The sequence below is a fragment of the Balaenoptera borealis genome, assembly GCF_965194805.1.
Source record: "Balaenoptera borealis genome assembly, chromosome: 18".
Taxonomy (NCBI): Eukaryota; Metazoa; Chordata; class Mammalia; order Artiodactyla; family Balaenopteridae; genus Balaenoptera; species Balaenoptera borealis.
In genome coordinates this window covers 56,181,906-56,199,971 of record NC_138877.1, presented here as the reverse complement: position 1 = coordinate 56,199,971, position 18,066 = coordinate 56,181,906, and positions in this window count along the sequence as shown.

Sequence of the window (18,066 nt, the reverse complement as noted above, 5' to 3'; positions counted from 1 at the left end):
ATCCACCTAAAATGAATGCTGGTTCAAACAAAAGCAGAAGCCAGGATAGAACCATCTCAGTTTAGATTGTCTGGGACATGGTCTCACTGAAAAATACAGAAGTAGATCAGCCAAATGAAAAAAAGTAAGACAGATGAAGCATGGATAAAACCAGAACAAAGTCCACATGCTTTCCCCAGCTACTTAGGAAAAAAAATATATTAATATTAGAAACTTAACTTTTATAGATAGTTATTTCGTTCTAGCTATCGATCTTAAAATAATGATATACCTTTTAACTCGTTCCATGATTTGCTTCAAAATAATCCAGTGGATAGTGCAGGGAGAGATGAGGGGGTAGAGATGTAACACATTTTTCCTTGAAAAATTCTAGAAGTTGGGCGTCGGCAGTGCTATTCTCTTTACTTTTATTTGTAAAATAATTTTTAGCATTTGATCTTATCATTGGCTTATGAACATTTCCACATTGGGTCTGAGACCAGGTCAGTGTTTAAAAATATCCTTCCTGGTAGCAACAGCTCAATATTGTTCCTGTGAACCATGACATTTGTTTTAACAAATGAACTAAAGCAGCATTTCTTTTTTAAAGATTTTTTTGATGTAGACCATTTTTAAAGTCTTCATTGAATTTGTTACAATATTGCTTCTGTTTTCTGTTTTGGGTTTTTTTGGCCACGAGTCACGTGGGATCTTAGCTCCCAGACCAGGGGTCGAACCTACACCCCATGCATTGGAAGGTGAAGTCTTAACCACTGGACCTCCAGGGAAGTCCCTAAAGCAATATTTTAAAATATATCTCCATTAGCCCAGAATTTCCCAAACTTTAGTGTGCATCAGAATCACCTACAAGGCCTCATTAAAATCCAGATCGCTGGCCTTCTTCCCTTCAGGAGTTTCAGATTCAGTAGTTCAAGAAGGGTCCCAGGATGTGGGTTCTAACAAGGTCCTGGTAGATGCTACTCCAGGGCCCATGCTTTGAGAACATTTCACCCAGACTATATATTTATGACGTTTTCTCCCACATTATTAAGCACTCAGCGTCATGAAGGTGGAGTTATATTCTTCTCTGTATTAGCGGGGCATTGAACAGTATCTGGAATACTGTGTAAGATTAATAATTACATATAAATGTACATAATATCTCTGGGCTTTTCTTTGGTCATACTCAAACAAAAGCATCAGTTTAAATTACCTCTGAGATTTTTTCCACTAGATTGAAATGAGGATGTGAGAACAATGGATTCCATTATAAATTTTACTCAGTATGACTTTAATTGGGATAGCAACACCTAATCATTAATTCAAAAATAATGAAATGACAAACGCATCCTTTGTGCTAGACACTATCTTGGGAACAGGAGCATGGCCCTATAAATGTCTTCAAGGCCTTTGCTTTCATTGAGTAAGAAGATTAATATTGTAAGAGCATGAGAAAGAATTAGAATAGAGTGATCCCCAGGCAGGGAGGTCATTTTTATTGGTAGTGCAAAAACACAGATGTAAGATCATACATATCATTTGCTTATATGCTGAATCTATAAAAAAAAAAGAAACAAATGAACTTATTTACAAAACAGAAACAGACTCACAAACTTAGAGAATGAATTTATAGTTACTGGGGGGAAGTGTGGGGGTGATAGACTGGGAGTTTGGGATGGACATGTACACACTGCTATATTTAAAATAGATAACCAAAAAGGACCTACTGTAAAAAAAATTAAAAAATAAAGCAATATGAATCAAGAAAAAAAAAGATCATACATATCGTATTGCAGGTTGTAAATGCAAAAATGGAAAAGGAGTGAATGTAAATTCTATTGTAAAAGAAAACTCAGTATCTCTTTAATTTGAGGGAATAGAGCTAGACACTTCTCTTGTTTCTACCATAAAAGTATATTTCTTGAAAAAGATAGAAAGTTGTATCAACACAATGTAAATATAAATATATAAATTAGATATAAATATAAACTGTAATTTAGGTAAGAAAGTAATAGTTTTCCATTTCTGGAGATTGAAAAAAATGCTTATTTTAATCACAGGGATTGTGACTTAAAATAATAAGGTGATTATTATATAGGTAGTTTATGCTTTTTGTTACTCATGCATTGAAGAATAAACTAAGTCTTAAAGATGTTATTTTTGCTCATGCTACGTTTTTATGATTCAACTTTTTGTATTGTTTTGTTTTGTTATCTTTCTTCAAGGGCTAACCATTGCGTTTCCCAGCAGGGAGAAGAAAGCCCACCCACCAGGTCCCCTCCAGCTTTCTCTAATGAGCTCCTGGGGCTATTTACATTAGCCATGCAAATTTGAAAAACCCCAATTTTCTCCTGGTGTTTAATCTCACAACCCAATTTGCTTCTGAAGCTGGTGTGCTTAGCAGCTGTGCTGCAATGTTTGCCTGTCCCAAAGACAAAAGATAAGAAATAAAAAAGTAAAAGACTAGGCAAAATACTCCAATATCTTAGATCACTGCATTGAAAGAGGTAATTAATAACCCTGAACAGTCACAGCCAACCTATTTTCAGTTATAATCAAGATGAAAATGTGTGTGTCAGTTATTTTCTGGAACCAGACCATATGTATAACAGTCATTCACAAGCACATTTTGTAAAGCTGGTAATGACAAAATGTATGTGAGTAAGCAATTTCCCCCTCCCCATCAATGATAACTTTTCCTTACAGTTTATTTTAAAACATCTGTTTCTGGCAGATTTAAGAAAATATGAGTTTGGGTTTCAAAACATCCTGCTGCTGTTAAAACAACAAAAAAAAGGAAAAGTATATATTTATGTATTCGGGCTCAAAATGTCCCTCAGTCGAGCCATTTCTGAGGAAAAGTGCCTTTAACACAGGTCTCTGAGACTGTGGGGTATAAATAAAAACCTCAAAAAATAAACATCTCTGAGGTTTAAATCTGGACACGAGATGGAACTGACACTGCTATTACAAGGAAATCAAGGACTGCTAACTTTGGAGTCCAGTGTTCCATTCTGCATTTAGCACAGTAATTTTTTGTATATAGAAAGATTTACTAGCTTAACTATACAAATAGCATAATGCTGTCTATAAGACCCTTCACAATTTGGCCTTGATCTTCTTTCCCTTTACCAAATAAAAAAAAAATTTTAACAGCAATAGACTTCTCAGTGTTTATCAACAACATATATCCCTTTGCATTCCTGTGCCTATGGATCATTATTCATGATGATGATCTTGCCTTGCTTGCCTTCCTTATTCTTTACCTTTTAAACTCTTACTTTATTTATTTATAATTTCATTTTATTTATTTTTAAATTAATTTTCATTGTAGTACAGTTGATTTACAATATTGTGTTAGTTTCAGGTGTACAGCAAAGTGAATCAGTTATACATATACATATATCCACTCTTTTAGATTCTTTTCCCATATAGGTCATTACAGAGTATTGAGTAGAATTCCCTGTGCTATACAGTAGGTCCTTATTAGTTATTTATTTTATATATAGTAGTGTGTATATGTCAATCCCAATCTCCCAATTTATCCCTTCCCCCCCTTTGCCGCTTGGTAACCATAAACTGATATACAATGTTGTGTTGATTACTGCTGTACGGCAAAGTGATTCAGTTATACATATATATACATTCTTTTTTTTATATTCTTTTCCACTGTGGTTTATCATAGGATATTGAATATGGTTCTCTGTAGGACCTTGTTGTTTATCCATTCTATATGTAAAAGCTCACATCTGCTAACCTCAGCCTCCCACTCCATCCCTCCCTCAACCCTCACCCTCTTGACAACCACCAGTCTGTTCTCTATGTCCATGATTCTGTTTCTGTTTCATAGATAGGTTCATTTGTGTCATATTTTAGATTCAACCTATAAATGATATTATATGATATTTGTCTTTCTCTTTCTGACTTACTTCACTTAGCATGATAATCTCTAGTTGCATCCATGTTGCTGCAAATGGCTTTATTTCATTCTTTTTATGGCTGAGAAGTATTCTACTGTATATATGTACCGCATCTTCTTTATCCATTCCTCTGTCAATGGACATTTAGGTTGTTTCCATGTCTTGGCTGTTGTGAATAGTGCTGCTATTGACAGAGGGATGCATTATTTTTTTTTTGAATTATGGTTTTCTCCAGATATATGCTACTAGAACTACTCATATGGTAGTTCTATTTTTAGTTTTCTGAGGAACCTCCATAATGTTTTCTGCAGTGGTTGCACCAACTTACATTCCCACCAGAAGTGTAGGAGGGTTCCCTTTTCTCCACATCCTCTCCAGCATTTGTTATTAGTATACTTTTTAACCATGGCCATTCTGACTGGTGTGAGGTGGTACCTCACTGTAGTTTTATAAAGTCTTACTTATAATTCACATTTCTTCTCCAATTTCATCAGCTCTTTAAGCCTTCCTCTACCCTAACAGACAATATTAATGTCTACCTCTTAGCCATTTTAGCAACAGCACTAATATCAAACTTATGTTATTATTATTTATATGATAATGTATTGCCCTCTGAACTAGACACTCCATAAAGTTGTCTTGGGGAAAGGTCATTCATGTATCCTCAGGTACTCAACAGTTGAAGTGAGTAATCCAGAATCTTATTTTACTGAATTGTCTATATGACCACTTCTTTTACCATCAAGAATTAAGTTAGCATACTCATTTGTCTATTTCAAGTTTATAGTCCTGCACTTCTAATTCCTTTAAGTAATTTTTAAATGAATTTTTGAACATATGATCAGATGCCAGTCATTTGTGAAGCTCTTGATGGAATTAAATAGCTTTTATAAACATGGATTATAATCCTTCTCCACTTATCCCCTCTGTAAATTTTCTATTTTAGCAAATGACCAATATTTTCATGGTTTTAGGTGCAGTGCCTGGTATAAGGTGGCCTTTGAGAAATAAAGTATGCTTTCAGTGGCCTAATTAATTATGTATTTTGCAGCAAGGTTCTGCTTACAGTTGTCTACTACATCAGGGCATTTCAAGCAGGAGCAATGTAGCTTAAGCAAGGTAATGTTTTAGATAAGAGTAAATAGAACTTAAAAAGAAGATAAACACACCATTCTAATTGAAAACTAAGGTGTCTCTATATAGTTAGAAGGAAATTAAATTAAACCTATCCCACTGTCTAGATACCACTTAGCACGTAAAGGAATATTATTTGGGGTCCATCCATGGAGAAGATTTTAGACACTAGGATAAGATAAAGAACACACACATTATAAATAGATCACATTAGGATTTTTTTTAACCTGTTCATTAAAACACTAGTGCTTAGGAAATCTATTGGAGGCAGAGCAGTAAATAAAAAAACACTCTTGTGAGTTAATGTAGCATACCTTTGCTTTAAATGGGAAAAAATTTTAAAAAGATAAGGCTTAAGAAAGCCTTTTCACTTGAGAATCTCCTCTACACTTTAAGCATTATCTGTTATGAAATGCTGTGAGGACAAGTTTCTAGAGTAGGGGTCCCCAACCCCTGGGCCGCAGACTGGTACCAGTCCTCAGCCTGCTAGGTACTGGGCCTCCCAGCAGGAGGTGAGTGGTGGGCAAGCGAGCGAAGCCTCATCTGCTGCTCGCCATCACTCCCCATCACTCACTAGCACCTGACCCATCCCCCCACCCCACTGTCCGTGGAAAAATTGTCTTCCACGAAACCGGTCCCTGGTGCCAAGAAGGTTGGGACCGCTGTTCCAGAGTACACATCAGCTTCATGCGTGTCCGTGCTTCCTGGAGAGAGATTACACGTGAAGCCCTAGGAGAAAAATTACAAAAGGAGCCACAACTTGCTTCCCCAACTTGATGAGTTATTTACGTTTCTTTTTTTTTAATCGAAGTATAGTTGAATCTGTCCTTTCATTCACATCTTATAAATACTCAAGTAAGCCTAGTTTTATGTTAGAATAAGATGATTTTTTCTTAGCCGCAAAAAGAGGATTATGAGCTCACGAACTTTTGCACCATTGTAAATATTAAGCCTAGGAATTTAACCTGATGAGTCCCTCAAGTGAAAGAATGTACACGTAGATCTGTGTACCTCTGATCCCTCTTCTCAGCAGAGAATGAACTCATAAAGTTAATGATATTTAAGCTGTTTCAGCAGAGACTACAAAAAAAAATGTATTTTACGTGTTATTCAAATGATATTCATTGTGTTTATATCTGTTGGTGTTTACATCCATTTGCGTTCTTTCTATAGCTCATTAATATAGTCTTCCCAAAATGTAAATTATATTATCTAGCTAGCATTTACATTATAATTTTAGAAATAAAAGTTCACTGCTTTTTATGGGCTTAGACCCCCCCCATAATTGAAGCACTGTCTCTGAAAAACTAGAAAATGTGTAGTTAATCCATCTTTAAGGTTACCATGATATCCTACATTCAGTAGGATTCTAGAAAAATCTGTGGGATAATCCCTAAACTGCTCTGGAAAACTAACCTCTAACTCTGGAAACAATATATTTGATGAAATTCATCTAGGTTCCCATTAAGCAGCTGGAGACATTCATGAGCCAAGATTTCTCTTCCTTGAGAAAATTCTGTTCCACATCGGGGGTGACAATGGTTCATTTACTCAATTATTTGGATAAATAGAAACAAAATAGACATCTGAGGCAAAAGACCGGAGTTCAATCCAAACCCCTCCACTTACTGGCTTTGGGGATTTGGGCAATTTTCTTAAGCTCTCTGTGCCTCAAATGATACTAGGATTAATTGCTTTTAAAAAATTATTTGTTATAAAAAGTAATTGCTAATCATCCTAAGATAATATGGTTGTGTAGTTCTTAGCTTTCTGCCCTTTTAGGAGAGGTCAACACTTTAACAGGTAGAGGTTCCATTCTCTGTGACCTATGCCTTGTAACTGTTAATAGTACCCTGGGTTTATTGTTATAAATATTGATGCCAATAAGTGAAATACCTCAGACAGGAAATATTGCATGATCTCACTTAAATGTGTAATCTAAAAAACTTGAACTCATAGAAACAGAGAGTAGATTGGTGGTTGCCAGAAGCTGGAAGTTGGGGGCAATGAAGAGATGTAGGTCAACAGGTACAAACTTTCAATTATAAGAAGAATAAACTCTGTAGAGCTAATGTACAGCATGGTGACTATAGTTAACACTTTACTACATACTGAATATTTGCTTCAAAAGTAGATTGTAAATGTTCTCACCACACACACACACGCACACACACACACACACACACACACACACAGAGAATGGTTACTATCTGAGGTGATGCAAGTGTTAACTAGCATTATGGTGGTAATCATTTCATAATATATACGTATTCCAAATCATCACCTTGCACACCTTAAATTTACACAAAGTTAATTTGTCTGTTGTATCTCAATGAAGCCAGTAAAACAATAAAAATAAAGACACCTTTAAAAAAATATTGATACCAGTCTCTGCTTTAAGATTTAGACTTAAAAGATTACCCAGCCCATGGAGGAAAATTGAAAATAGTTATCCATTTCCAATAGATTTCCACCAATGAGAACTTTGGCCTTAATTATGCAATACTTTCAAAAATATAGGTTTATGTGTAAACCAAGGTTAATTCCAGAACATTGAAGTAACATTACTGAAATAGCCCCAAAGTGGAAACAGCCCAAGTACAATATCCATCAGCACAAGAATAAATTAATTGTGATGCATCACATAAAAGGGAATGCTATTCAGCAACAAAAAGGAACACTTTCTGAAACATGAAAAAAAGATAAAACCATAATGAGCAAAAAAAGTCAGTCACAAAAGGGTATACACAGAATGTTTCTATTTATAGGAAGTTCTAGAACAGGCAAAGCTATTATTCTTAGAAATCAGAATAGAGGTTACCCAGAGCAGGAGAATATGGTTGATTGAAGGGAGCAGAGAGATCTATCTGGGGATAGAGCAATATCCAATATCTTGATCTAGGTGGTAGTTATAGGAAGGTACACATGTGTTAAAGTTCGCAAACCTCTGTCTTTATATTTGTGCATTTCACTGGATGTAAATTATATTTCAAGAAAGTATTGATTATTTCATTATCATAGATAACAAGGTAGAATTCAAAATTGGATAAACATTATTATTATTAACAGGGCTCTGACCCTACTATTTAAGAGCAGTTGATCTCATTTTTACCCTGAGAGGAGTTGTATACTTTACTATTCCTCCTAAAGTATGCACTTATATGAAAGAGCCATTATGGTAGTAAGAACTTGGAGCCATTCTAACAAATAGGATTTACCAGGGCACATCCCTTTAGTTTTTCTAGTTATTCCTGTCAAACGTTCTTTTCTACTAACTTCAAAGTAAACAAAATTACAAACTAGTCTTTGACGACTAATTTCAGTAACTACGAGAAATATTTCAAAATGCATGGAAGTGTGGTTGGCAGTACTCTCTCTACCCCTCATTCATTTATCCATTCATTTATATGAGTCAGGCTTATGAACGATTGTTCGGGTATTTGCTCTTGGAGGACAATTTTCATCATCTATGGATATTAATAATTATTTTTAAAATAGCAACATATAGTGATGTGCTAGGGAGGGAAAATATTGCTAGTTCCATCTCATAGAATGGTTTTATTATGTGCCTCTTTTTATGGCAATAGACAAGAGGTTCAGAAATATTGAGGTAGAATCTATATGGAGTCCAAATTTAAATATTTTGTCAAAATTATTTTTAGTATTTTTTCATAGCAACATAACTGTACTTTCCAGTAGAATATAATGTAACTCATTGTCTTAGGTGTAAATATAGTAAATTCTAAAATGTTACATTAAGAGCTGGGAATAAACATCTTAAAATTCCTGTGAAACTTATTCATTATCTGTATTTCCCTTCTTTTTGTAGTTCTTTTATTGTCTTTGTCCATCTTAATCAGTTTAGACAAAATAATTATCAGGACAATTTCCTGGCATTTTGATTATATTGATATAGATGATGAAATTTGGAGTTGATTGATGTATTCAAAGATGAAACTCAAAAACTGGAACAGAGTTGAGACTTTTTTTTTTTTAATTTCAATTTACTTGGGTAGGAAAGATGCAATTTTATGTACTGAATCATAAATATCAACAAGTATGCTTTAAAAAAAAATAAACTGAAGGGGAAATCTAACATAACTCCCAGTGATAGAAAGGGCAGATGACCAATTTGGAAAGCAAGGAGAATGCAAACACTTTTCACGTTTTGATGAGAGGCTGTTTATATACTGGAGGTTAAGTAATGTTACTTTCTCTTAGTCTGCCTATGGATAGTCTTATCAGTTAGAATAATATGTAATACTTATTCATACCATTAATATGGCTTATTGAGATTCAACACTGTGGAATGCTCAGATGTAATCAATAGATATTGCACTTTGTTTTCTTATTTTATAAATAGATTCATCACATTTTTTAAAAATTGGCATCCTCTGTAATTAAAATAAAGTTGCAAGTGTGTGTGTGTGTGTGTGTGTGTGTGTGTGTGTGTGTGTGTGTGTCTGCATGAACCCTCAGTAAGGGATGTATAAAACACTTCCAATAAATATGCAAATTAAAAGCATTTTAAAACAATGACAGTTTAACATGTACTTAAAAGGCAAATTAGGTGAAATGTTCATGAAAAAATCCAAAAAGGTGAAAAGGAGTACCTAAAATGACATTAATAAATATAGTTGCAATCACCAAGCTGTTTTAGGGGACTGTAGTCTCTAAAAGTTCTAGATTATTTTTCTTATGAGTCAGGATTCATCTTCTGTCTCCTGGAACCTAGATCTTTCACGTAATCCTTCTTTGTCATTATTGTTACATCTCTTAAGACACTTAAATGTAATTTTAACTATTTATAAACTGTCAATTGCAATAAATATTCCATTATATCTATAGCTTTAGGATCTACTATAGAGTCTGGATACAGTAAATGATTAATAATAGGTTAATAAAAAATAACCATTTAATAGATTCTTTTTTTATAAAGATCTAGCCAAAGGAGTATAAGATACATCTAAAATAAGAAAATATTCAGAATTATTCATAAATACATTATTATTGAGAGTGAAAAAAACCCTGCATTCACAATAGAACACTACTTGTGCCTTAAAACTGAATATTTCCTTTCAATATTTGAACATCATTCAAAAACTCAAATTAAACCTTTAGAGAGAAAAACTTCAGCTGCCTTCCTTACCCAACTCTACACCAAAACAGCTCTCTCCAAAATCCGTTATTTATCTCATTTTATTTTTGCATTTTAAAATAATATATTTATACTGCCTTTGCTCAGTTAATCAATTTTAGACGTTAAATTATAGTTATGGAATATATCTCATCATCATACCTTCTTGTTTCCAATACTATACTATTATTTTTGGTTAAATCATCATTCTGTGATTATCTCATTAGGACTAGAAATACTCCTTACTTCTGAACCATGCAGTTGTCTCCTTTTTTTAATTTGTTTTTAATATTATGTTCTTCCTTGACTTAATTTTTGCTTTACTTCTTTACTTTTAATTGGTTAATATTACATATTAAGTGCGTAAGTAAATAATCATCGCCTTTATGTTGCTGTAGCCAGAGAGATATCCCCATCTTCAATTTAATACCAATAATATTTAAATGATCACATTCCTAAATAGGTATCTCTGCCAGATCTTCTAAGTTTTGTAAATGGGAGCGTTATTCCACATGGCCATGTGGCTTGAAATTAATTTTTATTGTTTGTGTCAAGTAGAAGGCTTTTGATTGAAAGTAACAGAAACTCATTCCAAACTGGTTTAAGCCATATTAAAATTTACCAATCTTCATAAGAGGAAATTGCAAAGCTGGGCCATAGTAGGGTTGGCTGCTGTAGTGGTAGAGTAGTTTATTGTGTTATCAAAGATGGTTGACGATCACAGATGTCTCTGTCAAGTTTTATTAATACTTCCCAATTTTCTAGTCTACTTGGATATGGGTTCACAAGCAGATAGGTTGTGAGATATTTCCTGGTGGTAAATACTGTGCTATGCTCAAAATTTTCTCCTCCTTTCAGGTCAAAGCTTTTCTAGTTTGGATTACATTATTTGTATTTTCTATTACAATAAGAACTCTTCAAATTTCTTAAGTTTTCAAGAGAAATACTTAAACTTATCTGAATCCAAGGATAATTACAATTTTTTTTTTTTTTAAACACCCTTTGGTTGTATCTGGAGCAACTGGACAAACTCTGCAACGTGAACATCTTTGAGAAGCACTCTTGTTTCTTTTCCCATGGAGGAAAAATATTAGGACTGTAATAAATATTTATTAAAATGGAATAAAGCAAAACTCACAGTGGAAAAAGCTGGCTAATCATTTTCACATGTTTGACAACTTCAGTTCATCCTTCACATACCTGCCAGACATTCTAAGCACATTGATCCTGCAATATCACTGCTTAAACAACACCTTCTCTAACTGTCATTGGCTTAATATCATCTCAAGATCCTAATAGCTTCTCTCAAAGATCATTTCTACTTTCTTAGAAAGTCAAGAGAACTTCCTATGTGCCATTTATATTATAATGATATATTGCTTTGTGTGATATTTATTTGGGTCATTTTTCCTTTCAAACTCAGTGGCAAACTTCTTGAGATTGGGCACCACATCTTATAAGTCTTTGTATTCCCTATAGAATCCAGCACCATACCTTCCATTCATCAAATACTTAATATTTGTGGAATAAATGCATTTTAGATATGAATGAAGACCGGCAATATCTAATATGCTTTTGGGGAATGATTGACTTTTTAAAATCTTAAAGGTCGTGTTTCCCCACGCCGGTTATTTTTTGTAATTTATCAATGCTTACTGACACCATGCAGCTAATATGATTTTTGAAAAGTAAACGATAGTGAACTTCACATGGGAGTTAATTCATATGTTTCAGGCATCAAGCTGTATTGAATGTGAAGTCATTTTCTTAGTTTATTTTAACTGTGTGAGATAGCTGCACATTTGACAACACATTTTAAGACTGGAACTGTCAATGATAGACAGCTTTTCTTTTCTTTTGGTACAGTCACATCCTGTGCAATATCCCCTATGGCTTATAAACTTTCAGAATCATATACTAAAACTACAGAGGCAGATACAAACATCTTAACTCTTAGGCTGTATTAATTTTGTTGATGTTTCTTTGTTTATTTCATGAAATATATGAACCTTCGTTTTAATCAATATGACTTTATCTATGTCTTTCTGATTTAAAACCTGAACTGATTCACTTATCTAAGCTTAGAAGTATACATTCTTTTCCCCTCTCCCTCTCCTCCCCCTTCTCCTTTCCTTTCCCGCTCTAATTTCCTTCTCCTTCTCCCTCTCTCTGCCTTCTCATCCCCGTACTTCAGAAATATAGCACTTGATTAAATTATGTAAAATTGATCCAAATATAATTAAAGTGATTCACCAAAAAAAAAGACAGCCACCATAGAGATTCAGAGATTCTGGGCAAAACAATGAGTGACTCAAAGCCATGGGAGAGAGACAGTCTTCAGCATGAGACATGCCTTTGAATATTACAGGCTACTCATAAGCATACATGTTATTTTCCTGCATATAAAGTCTTCCAAAAAGGAATGTGTATATTATATAAAACAAAACACCTAGGTAAAAATTTTAAAGGCTATTAATGTAATATATTGAAGATATAGAATTGTTCTACAGGATAATTCTAGTCCTTTACCCAGTTCAAAAATTTATTCTACTTTCTGTTATTATCTATTTTTAAAGCATCCAAATAGACTCTGAATAACAGATCCATTGAGAAACAAAATGCTTGCCTTGGCAATATGGTACGTTCTTTTAGAACTCAGCACATTACTGCCTTCTTTATAATCACCTAAGAAACACACTGCACATCCAAGGGTATACAATTCTCTGCCCCTTGAAGTCCCTCTGTGCCTTGCCCTGCCATCTGGGAATTCAGTAAGAGATGAAAGGGCTTCTTTTGGCACTGGCCTTTGAACAGTGACACTAATCCCTTCAGTTTGGCTTCAGAGCACTGTGCAGTTTAAGATAATAAGGGCATTCTTTCACATTTTATTGGCAATATTGTCAAAGATCCTGAGTATTTCCATAGTAGTTATTATACATATACATATGCAGACAGATTAAATATAGAACTTACAGTGCCAAAAAGCCTATGTCTTCTGAATATGGAGTTTATGATATTCATAATAATCAGTGACTACATTTACATTGCTAGCTGTCCTTATATTTTGTAATAATATTAGCAATGCTTTGTAATGAATAGAATGGTGTGACTGAAAGATACAATTTGATAGAAAACACTTCTACATTATGTGACTGGAAAAACAGCTTGACTCGTTTGATGGGACAAGAATATTAATGATATTTTCATTATGTAGAATCCTAAATTTTATATACTCCTGCTAGTAGGTGACATCTGCCTGGAATAAACTTTAACAAGTGTTTATACATTTCTAAAGTCACCATACATACTAAATTTTGCAGAAAATCTCAGAAGAGATGATCAAAAAGCCTCAAGTTGAAAAAAAACTACATTAGCGAAATTGAGGACAAGGTTCAAAAATGAAGATTCTCCTTTTAATAACTGAAACTCTTTCTAGTTTAGAAAAAAATTTGAAAGTTTATGCTTTCATAATTTAAGAGGGTACAAAGTCTATGATGAAAGGAAATAAAAAATGTTTCTCCTTATCATCATCACCATAGGTCAGCTTTACCTAGTGTTCACTGTGTGCCTAGTACTGTTTTTCATGTTTTATGTGAATTTTCATACTTAATTTCATAACATTCCTATTACTACCTTAATTCACATGAAAACATTAAGACTTAGGGAGGTTAAGTAGCCTGATTTCACAGCTGGTAATAGGACAGGCTGAGACTCCACCTCTAGGATTCCTTCGTAAAGCTTGAGTTATTGACTACTACACTGTATTTATATTTTTACCCCAGCAACAATCACAGTGTCAGCCACAGAAGAGTTACTGAGGAAATTCAGTTTAATATTTTAACTGCACAAAAGGGTAGAAATGAAAATTAGTGTGGTTAATATAAGAAACAATGGCTAATGTGGGACTGAGGTAGAGAAGTGTTTTATGGGTGTTCATAAGACAGAAAGTCTCACAAATATTCCACAACCCGAGATTAACTTGGTAACAGATTTCATCCAAAAATGCAAATAAGTCCCTCCTCTCAAGGATTAACAACCTGAGGTTAAGTTTCTTAGATAGTCACACTTTTGTCTGATAATTAGATTGTTTAACACTCAGGAAAAATTGAGATTCTTATGGAATGAGAGAGTGAGTTTTTGGTGAGGGGAGGGCAAGAAGTGTTAAGTGCACAAATGGTTCACCTGGGATGACACTGTGGGGTCCTTTAATCAATTAATGTAATGCAGTCATTCCTCGGTATCTGCAGGAGATTGGTTCCAGTATATATATTTTCCCCTGCAGGGGCAAAGACTGCTCACATTGGGGAAGTTCTGTGTTAGGTCACATGTATACAGCCTAACAAGTTGTGATTTCTTGGAACCAACAGACAAATCAAATAACGATAAATTGTGGGAGTGGGACTTAAAGGAGCTCCTGCAGCATTCTGCCTTCTCCAATGTCTGCCAACTTTCTAATTCTATTATAACTGCAGGCTGTTGGTTTTAAAAACCACTGTAGAGACAGAGGGATGGGAATAAGACAAGTAAACATGTCATAAGCTCACTATTCTTACCAAGTTTCAGTTGATTTTCTTGGAAAAAAAAAAAAATGGACTCCAGAGTTTTGCAAGAGTTTGGTTAATTTCCAGATTTGTGAAAAACTGAATTTTCACAATTGTTGCCAGTGTTCTCATTACTTTTATAGAGAAGATATTTTTTAGAAGTCTTTACTCTGCCATTTTCACTGTCTCTTTTCTTCTCTCTTTTTTAAACTGTTTAGATGAGTTAATATTGCTTTCTTAAGAAATTCATAACTAACTCTTAGCTCTAAAAGAATTCCTCAAAACATATTATTTAGAAGTGCATAGCAATTATTGTGCTCTTAATATTTGTAATTAATTGTGAGGTTAGGGCTTAATATCTGTATGCTCCATGGTTATAAGCTAGATGAAGACATTGCTTTTCTTGCTCGTTGATGTATAATCAGTATAAGTACAGTGTCATTCACATAATAGGACTGTAGTAAGTATTTTTGAATTAATAAGTGAATAGGTGAATAAATGAATTTGAGCTTCACTTAAAAGTATGTAAGTATGCTCTATTTGAATCACTAGGACACATCAGGAGTTAAAAACTTGGAATCAATTCAACAAAAATATACAAAGTCAGAATGGTAATTTAAAGATAATAGTCAGCATAGGCTAGATCTTGTAGCAGTTACTAACAACCCCAAAATTGTAGTGGGAATACAACAATAAAGGCTTTTCTCACTCCTACCAAATGTCTATCAATGTTCATTTGTTGTTCTAATCCATATCATCTTCATGTTAGAACTCAAGCTGACAAAGGAGCTTTGATCTTCAACCTTGCTACTTTGTATGAAGGAGGGAAAGACATTGCTAACCACAAATGACTCTTAAAGCTACTCTTAGAAATGTAACATGTCATTTCTGTTCACATTTAATTGACAAAGTAAGTCATAAAATCAATCCTAATTCAAGTGGACAGGCATGAATAATCCTCCAATAAGGAAGGGTACAAAAGTCATATGAGCAAGCTGGCTCTCAGTGGGACAGGATGAAAATAATCTTCTGCAGAGAGAAAGAACATATATGTATGAACAATAATATAACCTACCAGAATAATACTGCTCCCTAGTCTAATGTTAATTCTACTAAACCACACTAGACTTGATCTTGCTATATTTTCAAGCAGATAAAGAAAATTAAGCTTCATTGGATTTTCTTTATGATGGTAACATGTTAAAAATTGGCCTACATAATGAAAGTTCCATTACTAGTGATGTTTGATAACTGAGCTTTAAAGCACATATATACACAGTGACTCTACTATATATAAAGACAATTTACGACAGAGATTTGTTCACAGTTCATTAAATAGCTGTTCAAAACTGGTTTGAAACTTTCCAAAGCATGTTTAAGATTTGTAGAAATGACACCTTGAATATAAAAGTAAAATAAAACATTACTTTGACTCCTGACGTATCTGGAAGGGAAACACATCAATCACCCACACCTGAAGTACAAGATGATGTTTAGTGCTGAGAAAGACTGCTTAAAAATATTGTCTGACAGGCATAGCATGATCTTTTTTTCTTTTTTCAAAAAAATATATTTCCAAAATTAACAGTTCAGAGAGACCTTAATCAACAACATTTTAAAAACTGCCCCATATTCCTTGGAGTGCATATTTTCCTGCAGTCTGATAGAAGAAAACCAGAGTAGGACACACTCTGGACAATAATTTGAATGTTTCATTTACAAATGACATTTTTTTGTATAAGCATTTTCTAAACCTTATTTTTCATGTTCTTTGTGAAAGGAAACAGACCAATCAAAAATTTCTCTTGGGTCTTGCATTCTGCTAGGTGATTCAAAGGATACAATTGACATATATAAAGTAATTCCTACCCTGAGGTAGCTTACAGGTAGGATGATAATTTAAGACAAAATTAAACAATTAAAAATAAATAAATTCTAAATTCTAGTGTAAAATTCTGGTTGGAGATAACAGTTGCAAGTCAACTCTCAAAATCTTTTTACTCTAAGCCTTAATTAATGGGATTAGGTTAAAATAATAATAATACATATATTATATACAATAATATATAATTATATTATTATATACATATATAGTATACTTTTAACCTAACCTCTTTATTTTCCCATATATTACACATATTATATACAATTATATATGCATAACATGTATATTATATATACAGAAACATATATATGCAAGATACCAACATTAATGACATACAAGAATGGAAAAAAACTTTAATGTATAGCTTATGACACTCTTGGAAACTTCTGTTTCAGCCTCAGAAAAGTTCCAGTAAGCAAGAGGAGTAGGCATTTAACTTCAAACTTGGGACAGTAAGCCAAGAGAAGAGAATAACTTGAAAATAAATAAAATAGCACATAAAGAGATTAAAGGATTAAAATCATATAATGACCTCAACACAAAGAAGTAATTGATAAATGTTCACATCTATCAACAAGGATTCTTAACTAACCAGAAATAGGAGATTTCTTTAACTCAATAAAGAGAACCCTCAAAAATCTATTGCGAATATCAAGGTTAATTATGAAACACTGAAAACATTGCCCTTTCAAAAGAACAAGAGATTGGTGCCCACTATAGCCAATGCTATTCAATATAGCATGTAAGTCCTAGCTAGATAAACAGTATAAATAATAATAATAAAATTTCAAAAAAAAAAGAAAAAGGTAAATAGATTGAGAAGGAAAAGTATTTTGTCATTTTTCCAAGTAACATTATTGCCTACTTTAAAAAAGCAAAAACTCCTCTGATGATTTATTACAGTGAATAAGACAATTTTTCAAGATAGTTGAAATTCAAAATACAAACTTCAATTAAATTTTGGCATACCCACAACAGTTAAAACTAATTTTCAAAAATATGACATAAAAATATAATACCTAACAGTAATTATAAGAAAAAATATAGACAACTTTTATGGAATATACTATGAATATACGATGGTCATGGATTGGAATACAATGTCGTAAAGATATTCAGTCTCTCTGAGTGAATCTGTAATGTTGATGAAATCTCAATCATAATACAAAAACTGTCAGTGTGTGTAAAACACTACTAGTAGTCTCTAAAATTTCTGTTAAGGAGATATGGGGATATATGTATATGTATAGCTGATTCACTTTGTTATAAAGCAGAAACTAATGCACCATTGTAAAGCAATTAGACTCCAATAAAGATGTAAAAAAAATAAAATTAAAAATTAAAAAATTAAAAGAAAATAAAATTTCTGTTAATATTGAATGTTCAAAGAACAGTAAAGATACTATTAGATAAGAAAAAGCTTTGTGAACATACGGAGAATTCTCTTAAAATACTATTTAGAAATAGTCC